General features: G+C 43.8%; 1 protein-coding gene across 1 annotated transcript in view; it reads left to right on the top strand.

Moving 5' to 3' along the window:
• The window catches only part of BICD1 (BICD cargo adaptor 1), a 1,008,636-nt gene that overhangs the window by 527,461 nt on the left and 460,751 nt on the right, over window positions 1-20,424 (top strand). The window lies entirely within an intron of this gene.

Here is a 20,424-nt window from a genome sequence, read left to right as displayed (position 1 = left end):
TATTATGACAGGAGGAGTGTAGAGAGGACCTTTGAGGTGGGGGATAGAGTTCTGATATTGATTTCTGACACTCCACATAAATTCACAGGGCGCTGGCAGGGTCCGGCTACTATAGAGAGAAGGTTAGGTCCCGTAACCTATTTAGTGCGGAACGAGCAAGGTAGAGATCAGACCTATCATATTAATGTGCTTAAGCCATGGCAGGAGAGAAGGGGGTTATGGAGCCAGGCTATGTCAGAAGCCGAGGAAGAATTAGGTCCCCAGATTACCGAGATATTTAAGGTGGGGGAGCCCTAGATTGCAACTACGTTGACTAAGGGGCAGCAGAAGGAGATTCAGGCACTCCTGGCGGAATTTCAAGATGTCCTGACTCCCTGCCCAGGGGAGACTCATCTTATCATGCATGACATCATTTCAGAGCCGGGAAAGGTGGTCAAGCAAAGACCCTACCAGCTCTCGCCCCCAAAGAAGCAGAAGATCCTCCGTCAGGTACAGGAAATGCTTGATTTTGGGGTTATTGAGGAATCTTTCAGTCCTTGGTCAAGTCCGGTGGTGCTAGTGCCCAAGTCCAATGGTACGTGGCGGTTCTGCATCGATTTTCGGCAGGTTAATGCCCTGTCCGTTCCCGATGCCTACCTGTTGCCACGTATCGATGAGCTTTTGGACCGGTTGGGTACTGCCAGGTATCTGTCCACCCTGGACTTGACCAAAGGATATTGGCAGATTCCTCTGATGGTTGAGGCCAGACCCAAGATGGTGTTCTCCAAGCCAATGGGGCTCTATCAGTTTAAGCGGATGCCATTTGGCCTCAATTCAGCGGCTGCCTCCTGTCAGCGACTGCTGGACAGGGTGTTAAGGCCACATCAGCAGTACGTAGCAGCATACTTGGATGGTGTTATCATCCAGAGTGAAGATTGGCTCTCACACGTTGTAAGGGTGAGGGCGGTGTTGGGAGCTTTCTGTCAAGCAGGTTTGACTTTGAACCCCCAAAAGTGCTGTTTTGGGCAAAAGAGGGTTAAATATCTTGGATATTGGGTGGGGGATGGGCAGATAACTCCTCTTTGGGATAAGGTGGAGAGTATCCGGGAATTCCCTTGTCCTAAAAGGAAAAAAGAGGAGTTTCCTGGGCTTGGTAGGGTACTACAGGAGATTCATACCCCACTTTGCATCCATTGCTACTCCTCTCACTAATAAACTCAAGAAGGGGGCACCGAATAGTCTGTGGTGGGGGAAAGAAGTTCTGCGGGTGTTCAATGAATTAAGACTGGTCCTGTGCCAGGAACCCCTGTTGAGAACTGTAGATTTTTCAAAACCCTTTGTATTGCAGGCTGATGCCTCAGAGGTAGGATTGGGGGCAGTGTTATTGCAGGTATATTAGGGCCAGGAGCATCCCCTCATGTATCTGAGTAGGAAGCTACTACCACATGAGGGAGAGGGAGTGTTTTGGCCATAAAATTGGCGGTCCAGATGTGTCATTTCTATTTGGATGGGCATAGGTTTACTCTGGTGACAGATCATGCTCCCCTTAGGTGGTTAGGGCAAATGAAGAATAGTAATGGTCGGCTCACCCGGTGGTATCTAGCCCTACAGCCCTATCAGTTCCAGGTGGAGCATAGATCTGGGAAGCTCTTAACAAATGCTGATGTTTTGTCTCGAATTGCCAGTGAGGAGAAGACTGGCAATTGTTTAAGCAGGGGGGTGTGTGTGAACAATCTATAGTGCTGGGACGCAGAAAGGGGAGTGACTGTTCCTTTAAAAGTTAGCTTCCTTCCTTATTCTGCCCTGCTAAGCGAGCAGTTCACCTTCTGGTGGCCAAACCACTGATGAAATCACTAGTTCAGGGGAAAAGCTACTCTCCCCAGAAGCCATTGCAGGGTCAGTTGGACTCCCAAGAGGGGGAGGGGGAAGTGAATGATTGGGAGATGAGTTCTGAGCCAGAGAATGAGATACAGTTGGGGGAAATGAGGGAGGAGGAAGAGATGGAATGCAATAAAGAGGAAGTGGGGGTAGAAGGAGAGGAAGAGGAGATGGAAGTGGCTGGTTTGGCTCAGACTCGAGGAGAAAAGGTAAAAGCTTTTGTGGCCTCTGTACTGCCAAGACTGTGGATGTTGGGGGAGGCTAAAGTGAGCCAGTGGAGAGAAGGCTGGTGGAAACAACTAACCCAGAAACTGTCTCCTTATAAAAGATAGTGCTGTGGGGTTAGCAGAGTCAGCAACTGTCATGTGGAAAATAGGACTGAACTTTGCTGGAAATAATGACTGTTAATAATAAGCTGAACTATTCATGCTGTAGGAACTGATACAAGTCACAGCTGATACTGTGTTTAAAGAGCTTGAACAAAAGCCTACAATTTTTCTAAGAACTTTGAGTGTGTTAAAGTCTCTGGAAGCGGGTGGAGAAAGAAACTAAGAGCTATACTGACCCAAGATACAGCCTCCAAAACTGAACATAATACTCCAAGTGGGGCCTCACCAACAACTTGTAGAGGGGCATCAACACCTCCTTTCTTCTGCTGGTTATGCCCCTCTCTACGCAGCCTAGCATCCTTCTGGCCACAGCCATCGCCTTGTCACATTGTTTCTTCACCTTCAGATCCTCCGACACCAACACCCCAAGGTCTCTCTCCTGAGTCGAGTTTACTAATCTCTCCCCTCCTATCCGGTATCTCTCTTTTGGGTTTCCGCACCCCAAGTGCATCACTCTACACTTTTTGGCATTAAATTTAAACTATATATATCCAATAAAATCAAAACAAAACATCCACAAAATATAAATTAAATTATTGAAATGATATGTGCTCAGTAGTTTTGGTGTATATAGAAAGGGATTGAGATGTAATAACACCTTCACAGACATCATAGCACGCCTGGCCTCCTCCTAATAAAGAACTGCTCAAAGTCCTTCTTCAAAATGCAAAATTGTATACAAATGTAAAGCTGTTACTTATCTTGAGCAGTAGATTTAATCCAGTTGCTTGATGTGTATTAAACATTCAGTGCAAATTTTTATAGTGCAAAATATTTCCATTCAGTCATCAAACGAAAAAACAAATTCCCAAGTTCCCTACATGGGCCATGTTTCGCCAGCAAAGCGGCGTCTTCAGGGGAACTAAACTACAAAACAAAACAGAACAAACTCAGTAAAACTTCAGCGTTCATATTTCTTATGTAAAATCATGTAACCATTACAAAATGTCACTTCGGATCTTAATTTAAATCCAAAATCTTGTTAACTCACAGTGCAGCAGCTTTGGAAGGAACCCTCTCCAAATCGATCTATATCCTGTAAACAAACGCTCACACATGCGCAGTGTTTATAGCAAAAAACAGCTGATTGCCAAGCGCGGGAAGCGCCAGCTATGAATACCTGCCATTCAATTTCTCGGTTTAAACCACTAGGGGTCACTGTTTGCCAGTGAAAAATAAATTCTTGTTCTTTCTGAAGTAAAATTCGTGAGGCATCACCTCCGAGGGGCAAATTAATCTGAAAAAGCACCACAAATTTCAAATCTGTAAGCTTATGTTGCATCTGCAACCAATGTTCTACAAATGGTGCTTCATGTTTCCTAATTCTCAGATTGCTTAAATGCTCCGCAATTCGTTGCTTAATGTGTCTATTTGTATGTCCTATGTACCATTTAGTACAGGGCTAGTAAGCTCGCCATTCTTACTTGGATCTCTTTCAGGGAGAGAAAACTAACAACTTATAGCAGCAGCTTCAGAGAGCATTTTCCATCTCACAGATAGGGTGCAGAGAATACCTTCTCCTGCTTTAGACTTAGTCCCGCCCACCCTACCCCTCCACCTACCCACCCCTAGAGTGACATGTCTTATATAACCTCCCTATCAACCCACTCATTACTTTTACATCACCCATTTCTATTCTTCTATCACCAGGGCCGTGCCTAGGGTCTCTGGTGCCCCCCTGCAGACTATCAGTTGGCGCCCCCCCCCCCCCCCCCCCCCCCGTGGCATCTCCTTTCTTTCTTCTCGCACCCAGCCGTCTCACTCTCTCTCTGTCACAAACACACACTCGCACATTCACTCTCTCACACACAGTCACTCTCACACACACTCTCTCAAACATACACACTCCGAGGAAAACCTTGCTTGCGCCTGTTTCATTTGTGTCAGAAACGGGCCTGTTTTACTAGTAAATAAATAAACAGCCCTATCAGGCACCCCCTTTATAGGAGATTGAGAGTAAGTAACACCAGACATCCCCTGCTTATAATAGGCAATCCATGGGCTGTAAGTCTCCAGATGTTTGCACACTAACCTAGCTCTAAGGTCCCTGGGTGTGCCAGACCTTTCCAGAAGTCCCTGCCCTCTCCCCCACAGAAGAATGTTAACTTGGTGCTGACAGATACAACAGTCTCAACAGTGCTCTGTCCCTATGTACAGTTCCAGCCTTTTCAATGATGATGTGCCTGTACTTTTGTATCTCTACTCTACCCCATGGCTTTCTTCAGTGGCTTTCCTGTACCCCACAGCAGGTCTTTGTTATTATTCACTACTAGAAAGCTCGGAAGGTTTCAGTATGGGGTCAGAGAGCTTTCCTTCAGTGATAAAGCCACTGTGGGCCTCAGCTCTGCAACTCCCAGCTCAGATTTGCAGCGGACAAGGGTAATTTGCAGCCCATCACCGAAACCCTCAGCATAAAAAGTTATTTTGCTTTCATTTCACTTAATTTGTGTAATGTATTCCTGTTCTAATTTAAAAAAAAAAATCAGACTCTACAAACACTATTTGCCCTTGCCAGGGATAAATCTGAGGTGCTTATCTCCGCAATTGGATCTCTGGCCCTACAGCTCTGTAAGAGAAAGCTTCCTGTTTAGATAAAGCAATTAAGTGATTGAGCTCACACACAAACAAAAAGCAACCGCCTAGGGCTATTTCCCAAATCAGTCAAGAAGAGAAACAAAATGAGAGAGAGGAAAAGACAACAGCTGAAATCTTCGGGAAATGTGGAGCAATTTGCAGCTAAATCTACTTTAACGAGGAGAGTTAGGGGATGCCGAGAGTTAGCCCTCCTCGGGAGCCCATTGAGTACTAAGCGGCAGCAATAGGTCTGGGCCGGCTCAGAAAAGGAAGATGGAGAAGGAGGAGTACAGTGTGACACCTACCTTTAAAAAAAATGTTGTGAAGCCAAGTTGCAGGCAGCGCCTCGCGTCTGCCCTGCTTGTAAAACAAGTAAATCTCTTCTCCTCATCATCGTCGGGTCTCACTGTGTCCCCCGCCCTCGCGGAAATAGGAAGTGACCTCAAAGGAGGGCGGGACACAGTGAGGCCCGACAATGACAAGGAGAAGAGATTTACTTGTTTTACAAGCAGCCGGGCAGACGCGAGGCGCTGCCTGCAACTTGGCTTCACAACATTTTTTTTAAAGGTAGGTGGGAGGCGGAGCAGCACCGCAGCGGCGCCCCCCTGCGGTGCTTACCGCGCTTACCGTGTTGGCACGGCCCTGTCTATCACCTTCTCCCACTACTCCAACCAGAGTTACACCTAATCACACTGACCACCCTTCAACATCTTCAGTCCTTCTGTGACTGTTCTCTTGTGCTTGACTGCTTAAATATTTTTAATTTAAATGCTTTACTTTTTGTCTATTAGATTGTAAGCTCTTTGAGCAGGGACTGTCTTTCTTCTGTGTTTGTACAGTGCTGCATACACTTTGTAGCGCTCTAGAAATGTTAAATAGTAGTAGTAGTAGTAATATCATATGCAGGGCCGTGCCAACACGGTAAGCGCGGTAAGCACCGCAGGGGGGCGCCTGCCTTCAAGGGCGCCGCTGCGGTGCTGCTCCGCCTCCCACCTACCTTTAAAAAAAATGTTGTGAAGCCGAGTTGCAGGCAGCGCCTCGCGTCTGCCTGGCTGCTTGTAAAACAAGTAAATCTCTTCTCCTTGTCATTGTTGGGCCTCACTGTGTCCCGCCCTCCTTTGAGGTCGCTTCCTATTTCCGCGAGGGCGGGGGACACAGTGAGACCCGACGATGATGAGAAGAGATTTACTTGTTTTACAAGCAGGGCAGACGCGAGGCGCTGCCTGCAACTCGGCTTCACAACATTTTTTTTAAAGGTAGGTGTCACACTGTACTCCTCCTTCTCCATCTTCCTTTTCTGAGCCGGCCCAGACCTATTGCTGCCGCTTAGTACTCAATGGGCTCCCGAGGAGGGCTAACTCTCGGCATCCCCTAACTCTCCTCGTTAAAGTAGATTTAGCTGCAAATTGCTCCACATTTCCCGAAGATTTCAGCTGTTGTCTTTTCCTCTCTCTCATTTTGTTTCTCTTCTTGACTGATTTGGGAAATAGCCCTAGGCGGTTGCTTTTTGTTTGTGTGTGAGCTCAATCACTTAATTGCTTTATCTAAACAGGAAGCTTTCTCTTACAGAGCTGTAGGGCCAGAGATCCAATTGCGGAGATAAGCACCTCAGATTTATCCCAGGCAAGGGCAAATAGTGTTTGTAGAGTCTGATTTTTTTTTTAAATTAGAACAGGAATACATTACACAAATTAAGTGAAATGAAAGCAAAATAACTTTTTATGCTGAGGGTTTCGGTGATGGGCTGCAAATTACCCTTGTCCGCTGCAAATCTGAGCTGGGAGTTGCAGAGCTGAGGCCCACAGTGGCTTTATCACTGAAGGAAAGCTCTCTGACCCCATACTGAAACCTTCCGAGCTTTCTAGTAGTGAATAATAACAAAGACCTGCTGTGGGGTACAGGAAAGCCACTGAAGAAAGCCATGGGGTAGAGTAGAGATACAAAAGTACAGGCAAATCATCATTGAAAAGGCTGGAACTGTACATAGGGACAGAGCACTGTTGAGACTGTTGTACCTGTCAGCACCAAGTTAACATTCTTCTGTGGGGGAGAGGGCAGGGACTTCTGGAAAGGTCTGGCACACCCAGGGACCTTAGAGCTAGGTTAGTGTGCAAACATCTGGAGACTTACAGCCCATGGATTGCCTATTATAAGCAGGGGATGTCTGGTGTTACTTACTCTCAATCTCCTATAAAGGGGGTGCCTGATAGGGCTGTTTATTTATTTACTAGTAAAACAGGCCCGTTTCTGACACAAATGAAACAGGCGCAAGCAAGGTTTTCCTCGGAGTGTGTATGTTTGAGAGAGTGTGTGTGAGAGTGACTGTGTGTGAGAGAGTGAATGTGCGAGTGTGTGTTTGTGACAGAGAGAGAGTGAGACAGCTGGGTGCGAGAAGAAAGAAAGGAGATGCCACGGGGGGGGGGGGGGGGGGGGGGCGCCAACTGATAGTCTGCAGGGGGGCACCAGAGACCCTAGGCACGGCCCTGATCATATGAAAACCCTGGTGGAATATTGTCATGCCCAGCGGGTTCCCAGAGGACTACAATGGAATAAAGAACCACGGTTCCTTGAGGTCAAAGACTTTGTGGTACAGTGGAACGAAATTATAACACTTTGTTCATTAGACTTAATGCTTTTGACAACAGATAAACTACAAAAAGAACTTGTTAAACAACAACAACAGGAAGTACAAGAGAAACTTGAAGCTATGAAAGCTGTAAGCAGTAGCTCCAACTATGAGTCTCAGCTTCAAGCACATCTTAGTAATATGGATAAATATAAACCTGAAATACGGGGTCAGAAAATTGCGAAATACAAACGCGATGAAAGAGACTACACTAAGGGCTACATATATCCTTGGATGGATGTGAATAAAAGATCTAAAAGATTCCGTAAGATGAAGCTGTTGGTTTTGTGAACACTTCGAGTGGGTCTTCAGGTGATGAATTAAGCAATGGAATTAAAACGCCTCATAGTAGTACATCAGTAGCAAGTACTTCAACTGATCCTTCATCTGTGGAGCCTTTTTTGTCAACAGAGCCTGCCGGTCAACTCGCTGTGCAACAAAATCTGGGCAAACAGGGCAGGAGTCAGCGGCCAAAGAGGGGAATAAAAGAATAGTTTTCAACATATCTAACAGACCACTGACTGAATCTGAATTAAGTGTTCTAGAATTAGGGTTGTCCTTTGTCCCCACATCCTGGTATGATGGTTTTACTAACCGTAAACAATTATATAGATTTTTTCGTAAATTAAAACTACGTTTTTTGATCAGCAAGAAAAAGAAAATGTGGGAGAAGAGCTCCAGACATTTATGTCATGTCATCAGTTACTATCTTCTTGGGTTCCTCCGGGACCCCCTGACTCATTGCTTGATGCTTTTCAGTGACTTGTCTTACGGGACCTTGACATTATGGAACAGAAATTGGAATATGTACCTTCTAACTTTTCTAATGTTCAACGGAAAGTAATCTTGGATTTGAAATCTGATGAAAATATCATGATATTACGAGCAGATAAAGTGGGAGGGGTGGTGGTTCAAAATACCGAAGATTATCGCCTGGAAGCTAACCGTCACATATCTGATTCTAAATACTATCAGATATTGGATCAGGATCCTGGACCTGATTTTCAACAAACGGTGTATGATATTTTATGTACTTCTGCCCAGGCAGGAGTAATAACGAATAAAGAATATTGATATTTATTTAAACCACATCCTCGTACACCGTTCATATATTTTCTTCCGAAAATTCACAAAACTCTATCTCAACCCCCGGGTCGTCCGATCGTCTCGGGATGTGAATCTCTTAACGAGCCCCTTTCTCAATATTTGGATTTCTACCTACAGTCAAGAGTACACCAAACGCCTTCTTATCTTAGAGACTTCACTCACTTGCTGCAAATCTTACAAGAGAATCAACCCTTACTCAGCTCTGCTATTTTAGTATCTCTAGATGTTATATCACTATACACCAGCATTCCTCATTTGGAAGCCTGCACTTTTGTGGATTCACATCTTCAACAGCTGGAGATCTCTTCAGGTAAAATAGCTTTATTGAACAATCTAACTGAGATCATCATTAAGAAAAACTATTTTCAATTTGAGGAAAGATTCTATTTGCAAACCCACGGTATAGCAATGGGTGCTACCGTGGCTCCTAAGATTGCCTGCTTATATATGGCAGCTTTTGAGCAGAAGTTTCTATACTCATCTGAATACGCTTCTAAAATGTTACTATGGAAACATTATATTGATGACGTTTTCCTAGTTTGGATTGGGTCTTTGGATGAGCTAAAACAATGTTTACAATATTTGAATTCAGTAGATCCATATATTAAATTTGAATCTACGATAGGTTATCAATCTATTGATTTTTTGGACATCACGATTCATATCCAAGAAGGCAAGTTTGTAACAGAAGTGTTTCGGAAAAAGACTGATTCTAACACCTTATTGCACTATCACAGTTTTCATCCAACTGCTTCCAAGAATGGGATCCCAATAGGACAATTTTTGCGAATGAAGAAGCTATCTACATCTAAAGAACACATTAGAAATTCAGCTATGGATCTGTAAAGTAGATTTTAAGACTCATGCTTATCCTAATAAAGTGATCAAGAAAGCTTTTAAGAGAGCTACTAATGTTGACCGTCAATGGCTGTTGAATGCGGCCCCTAAATCTTCTGATAAAAATGATCGACTTGTGTGTCTACTGCCTCATTCTTGTCAAGCAGCTATTATTAAGAAAATCATTACCAAACATTGGGGTATGCTGGCTGAACTTGGTTTTGATTAAATACCTACTTTTGCTTACACACGTGATTGTAATTTGGGAGAATTTTTTTCATTTACTAAACCATTCTCTCGATGTAACATCAGCCCTGTATCACTATCAGGTGAACACAAACGTTGTGGCAAATGTGTTTATTGCCAGTATGTTTGGCACACCTCTGAGGTTATTAATCCAAAAACTGGCAAAGTGTTCCATCTTAAAAGCTGCACGGATTGCAACTCCTCTCGCGTTGTCTATGGCATTATATGTCCCTGCACTAAATGATACATAGGACATACAAATAGACGTATTAAGCAACGAATTGTGGAGCATTTAAGCAATCTGAGAATTAGGAAACATGAAGCACCACTTGTAGAACATTGGTTGCAGATGCAACATAAGCTTACAGATCTGAAATTTGTGGTGCTTTTTCAGATTAATTTGCCCCTCGGAGGTGATGCCTCACGAATTTTACCTCGGAAAGAACAAGAATTTATTTTTCGCTGGCAAACAGTGACCCCTAGTGGTTTAAACCGAGAAATTGAATGGCAGGTATTCACATAGCTGGCGCTTCCCGCGCTTGGCAATCAGCTGTTTGCTATAAACACTGCGCATGTGTGAGCGTTTTTTTTTTTTTACAGGATATAGATCGATTTGGAGAGGGTTCTTTCCAAAGCTGCTGCACTGTGCGTTAACAAGATTTCGGATTTAAATTAAGATCCGAAGTGACATTTTGTAATGGTTACATGATTTTACATAAGAAATATGAACGCTGAAGTTTTACTGAGTTTGTTCTGTTTTGTTTTGTAGTTTAGTTCCCCTGAAGACGCCGCTTTGCTGGCAAACATAGCCCATGTAGGGAACTTGGGAATTTGTTTTTACGTTTGATGACTGAATGGAAATATTTTGCACTATAAAAGTATTGCATTGACCAGTAATTTGCACCGAATGTTTAATACACGTCAAGCAACTGGATTAAATCTACTGTTCAAGATAAGTAACAGCTTTACATTTGTATACAATTTTGCATTTTGAAGAAGGACTTTGAGCAGTTCTTTATTAGGAGGAGGCCAGGCGTGCTATGATGTCTGTGAAGGTGTTATTACATCTCAATCCCTTTGTATATACACCAAAAATACTGAGTACATATCATTTCAATAATTTCATTTATATTTTGTGGATGTTTTGTTTTGATTTTGTTGGATTTAATATGGTCTCTGGTCTATATTTAAAGGCCACCCGGTGACTGTATCAGTATTAAATTTAAACTGCCAGACCCTCGACCATTCTTCTAACGTTCGGAGATCCCTTCTTATCGTTTCTACTCTATCCAGGGTATCCACTCTATTGGCTATTTTCATGTCATCCGCAAAAAGGCATACCTTTTCTTCCAACCCTTCAGCAATATCTCCCACAAATATATTAAACAGAATAGGCCCCAGCACCGACCCCTGAGGAACTCCACTGCTCACCTTCCTTTCCTCCGAGCGGATTCCATTTACCACCACCCTCTGCCACCTGTCGATCAACCAGTTTCTTATCCAGTTCAACCCTTTCAGCTTATTCACGATTCTTCTGTGGGGGACCGTATCAAAGGCTTTGCTGAAGTCCAAGTAGATTACATCTAGCGCACGTCCCTCATCCAGTTCTTTGGTCACCCAGTCAAAATAAGCTTCATTTGGCAGGATTTTCCTTTGGTAAAGCCATGTTGCCTCGGGTCCTGTAACTCGTCGGTTTCTAGAAAGTTAACTATCCTTTCTTTCAGCAGCGACTCCATTATTTTTCCTACCACCAACATGAGACTTACCGGTCTATAGTTTCCCACTTCTTCCCTCTCTCCACTTCTGTGAAGAGGGACCACATCCGCTCATCTCCAATCTCGCGGAACCTCTCCCGTCTCTAAAGATCTATTAAACAAATCTTTAAGAGGTCCTGCCAGGACCTCTCTGAGCTCCAACAGTATCCTGTGATGTATCCTATCCGGCCCCATAGCTTTGCTCACCTTCAGATTCTCCAGCTGTTTATAAACTCTTTCTTCCGTAAACGACGCAGTATCCACTCCATTCCCAGACGTTCCCTTGTTAGCCAACCGTGGTCCTTCTCCCGGATTTTCCGCCATGAATACCAAAGAGAAATAATTGTTTAGCATGTTCGCTTTATCTTCATCACTCTCCACATAGCCATTCTCGTCTTTCAGTCTCGCAATTCCATTCCTATCTCTCCTCCTTTCTCCAATATATCTGAAAAAAGTCTTGTCACCTCTCTTTACATGTTTAGCCATTTTTTCTTCTGTTCGAGCTTTTGCTAGCCCTATTTCCCTCTTCGTTTCTTTCAGTTTAATCCGATAATCTTTTCCGTGATCCTCTCGTTGCGTTCTTTTGTATTTCTTGAACAAAGCCTCTTTTGCTCTTTATTTTTCAGCTACTTGTTTGGAGAACCATATAGGCTTCCTGCTTCTCTTGTTTTTGTTTACTTAACTCACAAAAAGATCAGTCGCCATATTTATAGCAGCCTTTATCTTGGACCACTGTTTTTCCGCTTCTCCTATGCCTTCCCACGCCAACAGCTCCTTCTTCAGGTATTCCCCCATTTTATCAAAATCAGTACGTCTGAAATCCAGTACTTTGAGTTTTGTGCGTCCGCACTCCGCCTTCACCCTTATTTCAGACCATACGGTGTGATGATCACTATTACATAGGTGGGCATCCACCCGGATATCAGAAACACTACCTCCATTAGTGAGCACTAGATCCAGCATCGACCCTTCCTTCGTGGGTTCCATCACCATTTGTCTGAGCAAGGCACTTTGACAGGCATCCACAATCTCCCTACTTCTTTCTGATTCCACAGACGGGATGTTCCAATCCACGTCAGACAAATTGAAATCTCCCAACAGTAGCACCTCCCCTTTCATACCAATCTTTTGAATATCTTCTATCAGATCCTTGTCTAACTTCTCCGTTTGCGCAGGAGGTCTGTAGATAACTCCCGTGTGGATACAGGTTCTGTGTTCTCTTTCAGGATGATCCATAAAGCTTCTTCTTTTCCCCAGGTTCCCTGCATTTCAACCACTCTGATATTCTCTCTCACATACAGAGCCACTCCTCCACCTCTTCGGCCCTCTCTATCCTTCCTAAAAAGATTATAGCCCGGTATGGTCACATCCCATTCATGAGAATCGTTGAACCACGTCTCCGTATAGCAACAATATCCAAGTTTTCTTCAAACATCAGGGCTTGCAAGTCTTGAACCTTTTTACTTAGACTACGAGCATTTGTGCACATAGCTTTCCATGTGCTTAGTGAGTTTGGGTGTTTTTTTATATTTACATGACCTTTCCCTCTGCCATCATGTTTATTCTGGGGGTGACTTTCCGAAATCCCCAGTTTCCTTTTTGTCACCCCCACCCTAGTTTAAATGTCTAGAAACATACTGTCTGTATTTCTCCCCAAGGATCCTTTTTCCCATCACAGAAAGATGTAGCCCATCATTACAGTACAGCCTGTTATTTTTCCACGTATTACCCCATTCTCCTATGTATCTAAAACCTTTATTTATTTATTTGTTGCATTTGTATCCCACATTTTCCCACCTATTTGCAGGCTCAATGTGGCTTACATAGTACCATTAGGCATTTGCCCAGTCGGTTGATAACAAATACAAAGTTGTATAGTGATCGAATGAGGTATATGTGGGGGTCTGAAGGGATGATGGTTGTGCGTTGTCTAGTACGATCATTGGTCATGTTGTGCTTTGGGTGAGGAGGTTTACACCAAGACTCAAGCCACTTATTGAATTCCTCTGTTTTGCATAGTCTTTCCTCTCCCCTCCCCAATGTAGGAATTACTTCAGAAAAAGCCACAGTCTGAACCAAAGATTTCAGTCCCTCCCCAAACTTCTGGAATGATCTCTGTGTATAAAATCACACTGCAATATAGGCAATAGGATAGAGACAGATAAGGAACTTATAGAGATCAGACCCTCTGCAAGTGAAAGGACGGTTTTTTTTGTTTGTTTTTTTGTGTTAATAGGATAGAATAAAAAGGGGGTGAAATAGAATAAAGGAGTCAATAGTTTATCAGGAAGATATTAAGAGATATTAAGAGCAGGACACAGGTAACCTCAGTTACCAATCAAACCAAGTCTGAAAATGCCCAGCGCAGCTCTCAGCTCACAAGGTAAACTTAGGTTCTACTACCCAACCGAAAACAAAATTGCCCCTCTTCCAGAGCTATGGGTCACCAGATGCTATGTAACCAAAATTGATTGAATTAAGTCTCTGGCAGTGTAGATTTAACACACAATTCAAATGAAAACAGACACCAGATTCAGCATCACCAGATTAAGTCACCGGTTTAAAATAAAGATGGAGCCATAGTATAAATGAGGGGGGTTTGAGTTAATAGATGACTGAGAGATGGGAGGGGAAGGGGGGGGGGAGAAACTGTAAACATGAATGGTGATGATGACACTCTGTACTTATGTTATGTTTCGAGAATTGTATATGTTATGTTACCGTTAATAAAAAGATTTAAACATAAAACACTTGGCACAGGTTAAAACACAGTTCCAATGAAAACACCTTTAAGACAATTCCAACATAAAAAGATTAAATCACTAGCACAGATATTCAAAACACAATTGTCTAAAATCCCTTTAAGACAATACCAGCATAAAAGTATAAAATCACAGTGCAATATAGGCAATAGGATAGAGACAGAAAAGGAACTTATAGAGGCCAGACCCTCTGCAAGTGAAAGGACAGGGTTTTTTTTTTTTGTTCTTTGTGTTAAAAGGATAGAATAAAAAGGGGGTGAAATAGAATAAAGGAGTCAATAGTTTATCAGGAAGATATTAAGAGATATTAAGAGCAGGACACAGGTAACCTCAGTAGATGATGTTTTTGCATTTGGGTAGATGTAGGAGTAGGTAGTTTGTGTTTTCTGGGCTGGCATTTCTTGAGGATAGTTCAGTCATGTTAAGCATATATTCGGATGTCATTCCGAACAGTATGTTGAAGATTGGGGTGCTCGCTTTGAAAAATATTCTTGTCTTGATTAGTAGTCGATGTAGTGTTTCAAGCAGTGGGATTGCTCTTTCATATTTTGATTTCTTGATGTCTTGCTGACGTGTTTTGGACTGTTTGTACCCTACGTATGCTGCATTGCAGTAGTCTAGTTGAGATAGTATTGTTGATTAGACCAGTATCTGGAAAAATTGTCTAGGGAAATAGTGTCTTCTTCTTCTCAGTTTCCATAGTGTACTGAAGCATTTTGATGTTACTGCTGATAACTGATTGTCCAGTGTTAGGTGTTTGTCGAGAATGATTCCTAGTATTTTAAGATATGTTTCAATGTGGTATGTTGCTTGATTGTGAATTTTTGGTAGGATGTGGGGTTGTGTGGGCTGGATAGTACTAGAAATTTGGTTTTGTCTCTGTTCAGTTTAACTTTGAAAGTTGTAGCCCATTCTTCCATGAGGTGCAATCCTTTTTTTATTTTGTCCCATATGTTTGTGATATTGTTTTAGAAAGGTATGAAGATGGTGACATCATCTGCATATATAAATGGGTTGAAACCATTCCAGTTTTTTTTCCGAGTGGTACCATCATTACATTGAATAGTATTGGTGATATGGACGATCCCTTTGGTACCCCACACTCGGAGATCCATGAGACTGATGTTTGGTTGGACTAGGGTAACCATATGTCCGGATTTACCTGGACATGTCCTCTTTTTGATTTCTGGACAAACGGACAGATTGCTAGCCTCCCCTCCCCTTACTTGCTACTGCCCTGGTGATCTAGTGACCTCTTCCGCCTTCGGGGCAGGAAAGAACCCCCTCTTTCCTGCCCGGAGCACTGCCCTGCATGCATCCTTCCTATTCCTGATCTCAGTGCCAATTCAAAATGGCCGCTGAGAGTTGAAGTGACCTCGCGAGACTTCAACTCTCAGCGGCCATTTTGAATCGGCGCTTAGATCAGCAACAAGAAGGATGCATACAGGGCAGTGCTCCGGGCAGGAAAGAGGGGGCTCTTTCCTGCCCCAAAGAGATCACTAGATCACCAGGGCAGTAGTAAGGTAAGAAGAGGGGGGTGACGGGGAGGGGGAGTGACGGGGTGTGTGACAGGGGGGAAGGAAAATGTGACAGGGGGCGGAGCGAGGGTGTGAATGGGGGCGGGTGTGAAAGGGGGCATGGTGGGGTGTGTGGTGGGGCAGGGAATGTGTCCTTTTGGGGGGACAAAATATGGTAACCCTAGGTTGGACATCTTTACAATGTAGGAACTGGTCTTTAGGAATCCATTGAATCGCGTTGCCACTGCATCACTGATTCCTATGTTGTCATGCAGTGTCATTAGTGTGGTGTGGTCTACTAGGTCGAACACATTTGACATGTCGAATTGTAGTAGTAATATGTTTTGTCCTTGGCATATTATGCTTCTGAATTTTGTTATCAGGGTGGTTATGACCATTTCAGTGCTGCTGTGTTGTGGTCTGAAATTGTTGTGTGTTTTGCAGTCCTGTAGGTAGTCTATGATGTTTATTTGTGCTTTTGCAAGGTTTGATCTTGTTTTGTTATTTTGTTTTTGAAGTATTATGCAAGCTCGTCTGCAGTTGGTTGGTGTTTCAGTTGTCGCCAATATGTTCTGGGTTTTCAGTAGTTTGTTCATAAGTTCGAATATTTTTTTCATATTGGTCCAAGGTTCATGTATGTACTGTAGTGTTCTGCTTTCGCTTTCTTTATGCTGTTTGTGTATGTTCTTATGGCTTTTCTCCATATGGTTTTGTTTGCGTCTGTTTTGTTTTTGGCTCATGCTCTTTCAAGTTTCCTACAGAGTTTCTTCTTGTCATTAAACCAGGGACATGGTTGTTTTGTGATTTTTGTTTTGAGTGGTTCTGTTTTGTTTAGTGTGTTTTCACTTGTTTTATCCCAGTTTCTCATGAAGTGTTTATCCTCGGGTGGTATGTCATTAAGTTCTTTTATTGTTGTTGTTCAGAATGTGTGGTTGTCTACTTTTCCTCTGGTTGTGAATGTGTGTTGGGTTCTTGGCTCTCTTTTCCATTGTAGTGTGAAAGTGAGCTTGTGTGGTTTGTGAATATGTGGTTGTTACTCGTTGAGCATCTGTGGGCTAGTATGTCTAATTGGTGTCCTTTTATGTGCTGTGGTGGCTTTCCATTGGTTTATGAACATAGTAACATAGTAGATTACGGCAGAAAAAGACCTGCACAGTCCATCCAGTCTGCCCAACAAGATAACTCATATGTGCTACTTTTTGTGTATACCCTGCTTTAATTTGTACTTGTGCTCTTCAGGGCACTGACCGTATAAGTCTGCCCAGCACTATCCCCGCCTCCCAACCACCAGCCCCGCCTCCCAACCACCAGCTCTGGCACAGACCGTATAAGTCTGTGCAGCAATATCCCCGCCTCCCAACTACCAGCTCTGGCACAGACCGTATAAGTCTGCCCAGCACTATCCCCGCCTCCCAACCACCAACCCCGCCTCCCGATCTTGACTAAGCTCCTGAGGATCCATTCCTTCTGCACAGGATTCCTTTATGCCTATCCCACGCATGTTTGAAGTTCGTTAGTGTTCTGCTGTTTGTGTCATTTTGTTTTTATAAGTGCCGGTTTATGTCACCTATTAGTAGGACATTTGGGTGATTGGTGCAGATGTTTGATACGAAGTCTGTGAAATCAACTTGGATGTTTGTCCAGCTTCCTGGAGGGTGGTAGAATAATGTGATGCATAGTTGGTCAGTTAGTGTTGTGTCAGTTATTTTGCATGCCAGGATTTCGATTGTTGAGGATGTGTGTTTAGCGACAGGTTCTGCTATGAAGGAGGATTTGTATATTATTGTAATGCCCAGTGGCGTACCAAGGGGTGGGGGCGGTCCGCCCCGGGTGCCAGTGGGTGGGGGGTGCTCCGCTCCCGCCGCCTCCCGTGGCCGTTCCCGCGGCGCCGCACATTAAAAAAACCGGCGAAGCAGCGCCTCGCGCCCTGCTTATAAAAAAAAAAATCAAATCTCCTTCCTTCTCCTCCTCGTCTTGACGTCGACTCGGGCCTTCCAATCAAATTGATTGGAAGGCCCGAGTCGATGTCAAGACGTCAAGACGAGGAGAAGGAAGGAGATTTGATTTTTTTTTTTTTTTACAAGCAGGGCACGAGGCGCTGCCTGCGACGCTGCTTCGCCGGTTTTAACGGGACTGAGGTGGGGGAGGAGAGGGGCGAAAGGGACTCGGGTGGGGGTGTTCAGAGGGGAGAAGGGGACTGGGGTGGGGTCTCAGGGGAGGGGAGAAGGGGACTGGGGTGGGGGTGTTCAGAGGGGAGAAGGGGACTGGGGTGGGGGTGTTCAGAGGGGAGAAGGGGACTGGGGTGGGGGTCTCAGACGGGGGGAGGGGAGAAGGGGACTGGGGTGGGGGTGTTCAGAGGGGAGAAGGGGACTGGGGTGGGGATCTCAGACAGGGGAGGGGAGAAGGGGACTGGGGAGGGGAGAAGGGGACTGGGGTGGGGATCTCAGAGGGGAGAAGGGGACTGGGGGGGGGGTGTTCAGAGGGGAAAAGGGGAGGGGAGAAGGGGACTGGGGTGGGGATCTCAGACAGGGGAGGGGAGAAGGGGACTGGGGTGGGGATCTCAGAGGGGAGAAGGGGAGAGGAGAAGGGGACTGGGGTGGGGGTCTCAGACAGGGCAGGGGAGAAGGGGACTGTGGTGGGGGTCTCAGACAGGAGAAGGGGAGGGGAGAAGGGGACTGGGGTGGGGGTGTTCAGAGGGGAGAAGGGGGCTGGAACTGGGGGCTGAAAAAAGGCAGAGAGGGGACAGATCCTAGATGGAAGGGGGAGCGAGAGGGAGGGCAGACCCTGGATGGATGGGAGAGGGAGGGCAAATGGTGGATTGAAGGGGCAGAGAGAAAGGGCAGGCAGTGGATGGAAGGGACGGCAGAGAGGGCAGACACTGGATGGCAGAGAGAGAGTGAAGACATGCTGGATGGAAGGAAGACGGTGAAAAGAAGATGAGGAAAGCAGAAACCAGAGACAACAAACTGTAAATAAAGTATATTTTTTTATTTTTTTTGCTTTAGGATAAAGTATTGTAGATGTGTTAAATGTTTATAATAGAACATGTAAATAAGGTAATCTTTTTACTGGACTAATTTTAATACATTTTGACTAACTTTCGGAGAACAAAACCCCCTTCCTCAGGTCAGGATAGGATACTGTAACAGCACTATACTGTACTGACCCGAGGACGGAGGTTTTGGCCTCTGAAAGCTAAATGTATTAGTCCAATAAAATGGTATTATTTTACTTTCTATATTTGTTTTATTTCTATTTGTTAATTTGTAAAGTGGTGATTGGTACTTAGTTTTTTTCAAATTTACATCTGCTGTCTTTATATTTTGCACAGTACTAGGGGACAGTTTGTTTCTGTGGTGTTGCATTGTATGCAGAGTCTGGCATTGGGGGTTCAGTTTAATTTTTGTCTAAATAGAAAGTTTATGATTACTTATTCTATAGTGGATTAGGGTGTATCTGTGTTTGTGAAAAAGACATGGCTTTCAGTTGGCATTGACTGTGCAGGATCTACGATCTGTACTAGTCTGTCTGGTTTCGTTTTACAATAGGTGAATTGATGTTCTAGTGCTCACTGTAGTGTTTAAGATGCTTTCCTTTTCCTTGTGTGACTCGTAGAAATGACTGCTTATGGTATGGTAGAATTGCTCTATAGGTCCTGAGTGTTTTGTATTCTCGGCATGCCTAGTACTGGATTTGGGGGGGGGGGGGGGTGTTAAAAAATGACCGGCCCCGGGTGTCAACTACCCTAGGTACGCCACTGGTAATGTCTCCTCCCCTTCTTTTGGTTCTGTTGAGATGTGTTATTTTGTATCTTGGTGGTCTAGTTGTGCAGGGTCATCTTCAAGGTGCAGCCATGTTTCAGTTATGAGCAGTAGTCCAAGTTTTGTTTCTTTCCAGTCTTTAGTAGTCTTATTTACTGCTGATCTCACATTTATTTAACTTATTGTACTGACACATACATATTGTGTTTATCTGTATGTTTTCTGTCCTATCATATATTGTAATTTTTTTCTTATTTTCTTTTTAAACTTTAGTTTTTAATATTGTACACTGCTCAGCTCTACTTGTTAGTATGGATGGTACAGAAAGTTTAAATAAACCATAATCCAGGCACCTATCTCCTATTAGCTGGCTGATCTTTCCTTATTACTACCACAACCAGCAGTGAGAACATTGACACCAAATGGACTTTTAGGGAATAACTGAGAATGAATATCTCATAATGTTACAGAGGAAATGCGACAATTTACACATGTACATGCCAACACTTACACATGTAAAATTATATCTTTGTACTTGTGTCAGCATTTACACACATTTTTCTGCCAGTTTGGAAACCTACATGTGTGAATGCTTCTAATTAACTAGAGAGGCCACAATCTCTATTTAATTTCAGTTTGGGGGGGGGGGGGGAAGAATTACGAAGGAGACTTTCCTTAATCTGTACTGTAAACAGCTGGCCAAATAAGCACTTAAAAAAAAAACTATATATGCCAGGCAGCAGCTGTAAATTCCAAAGCTGATATGCTGAGCATATACGTGCATCCCCTTTCTGAAATGGAGAATGCATGTGTAGATTTTGATGCCACCCAAGTCCTGCCCTGCCCCTCACCACTCAAACCCCCTTGCATTCTACACATATTGTAGATTTCCATGTGTAAATATTGGCTTTCTAAAATCAGGTTTTACCTGTGTATACGATATACACATGTAAATGCTGATATTTACACATGTAAATTGTGAATAGGTCTTCTA

The sequence above is a fragment of the Microcaecilia unicolor genome, chromosome 9 (assembly GCF_901765095.1).
Source record: "Microcaecilia unicolor chromosome 9, aMicUni1.1, whole genome shotgun sequence".
In the NCBI taxonomy this organism is placed as follows: domain Eukaryota; kingdom Metazoa; phylum Chordata; class Amphibia; order Gymnophiona; family Siphonopidae; genus Microcaecilia; species Microcaecilia unicolor.
The sequence above is the reverse complement of the archived record's forward strand: the minus strand, read 5'-3'. Positions and strand labels throughout refer to the sequence as shown.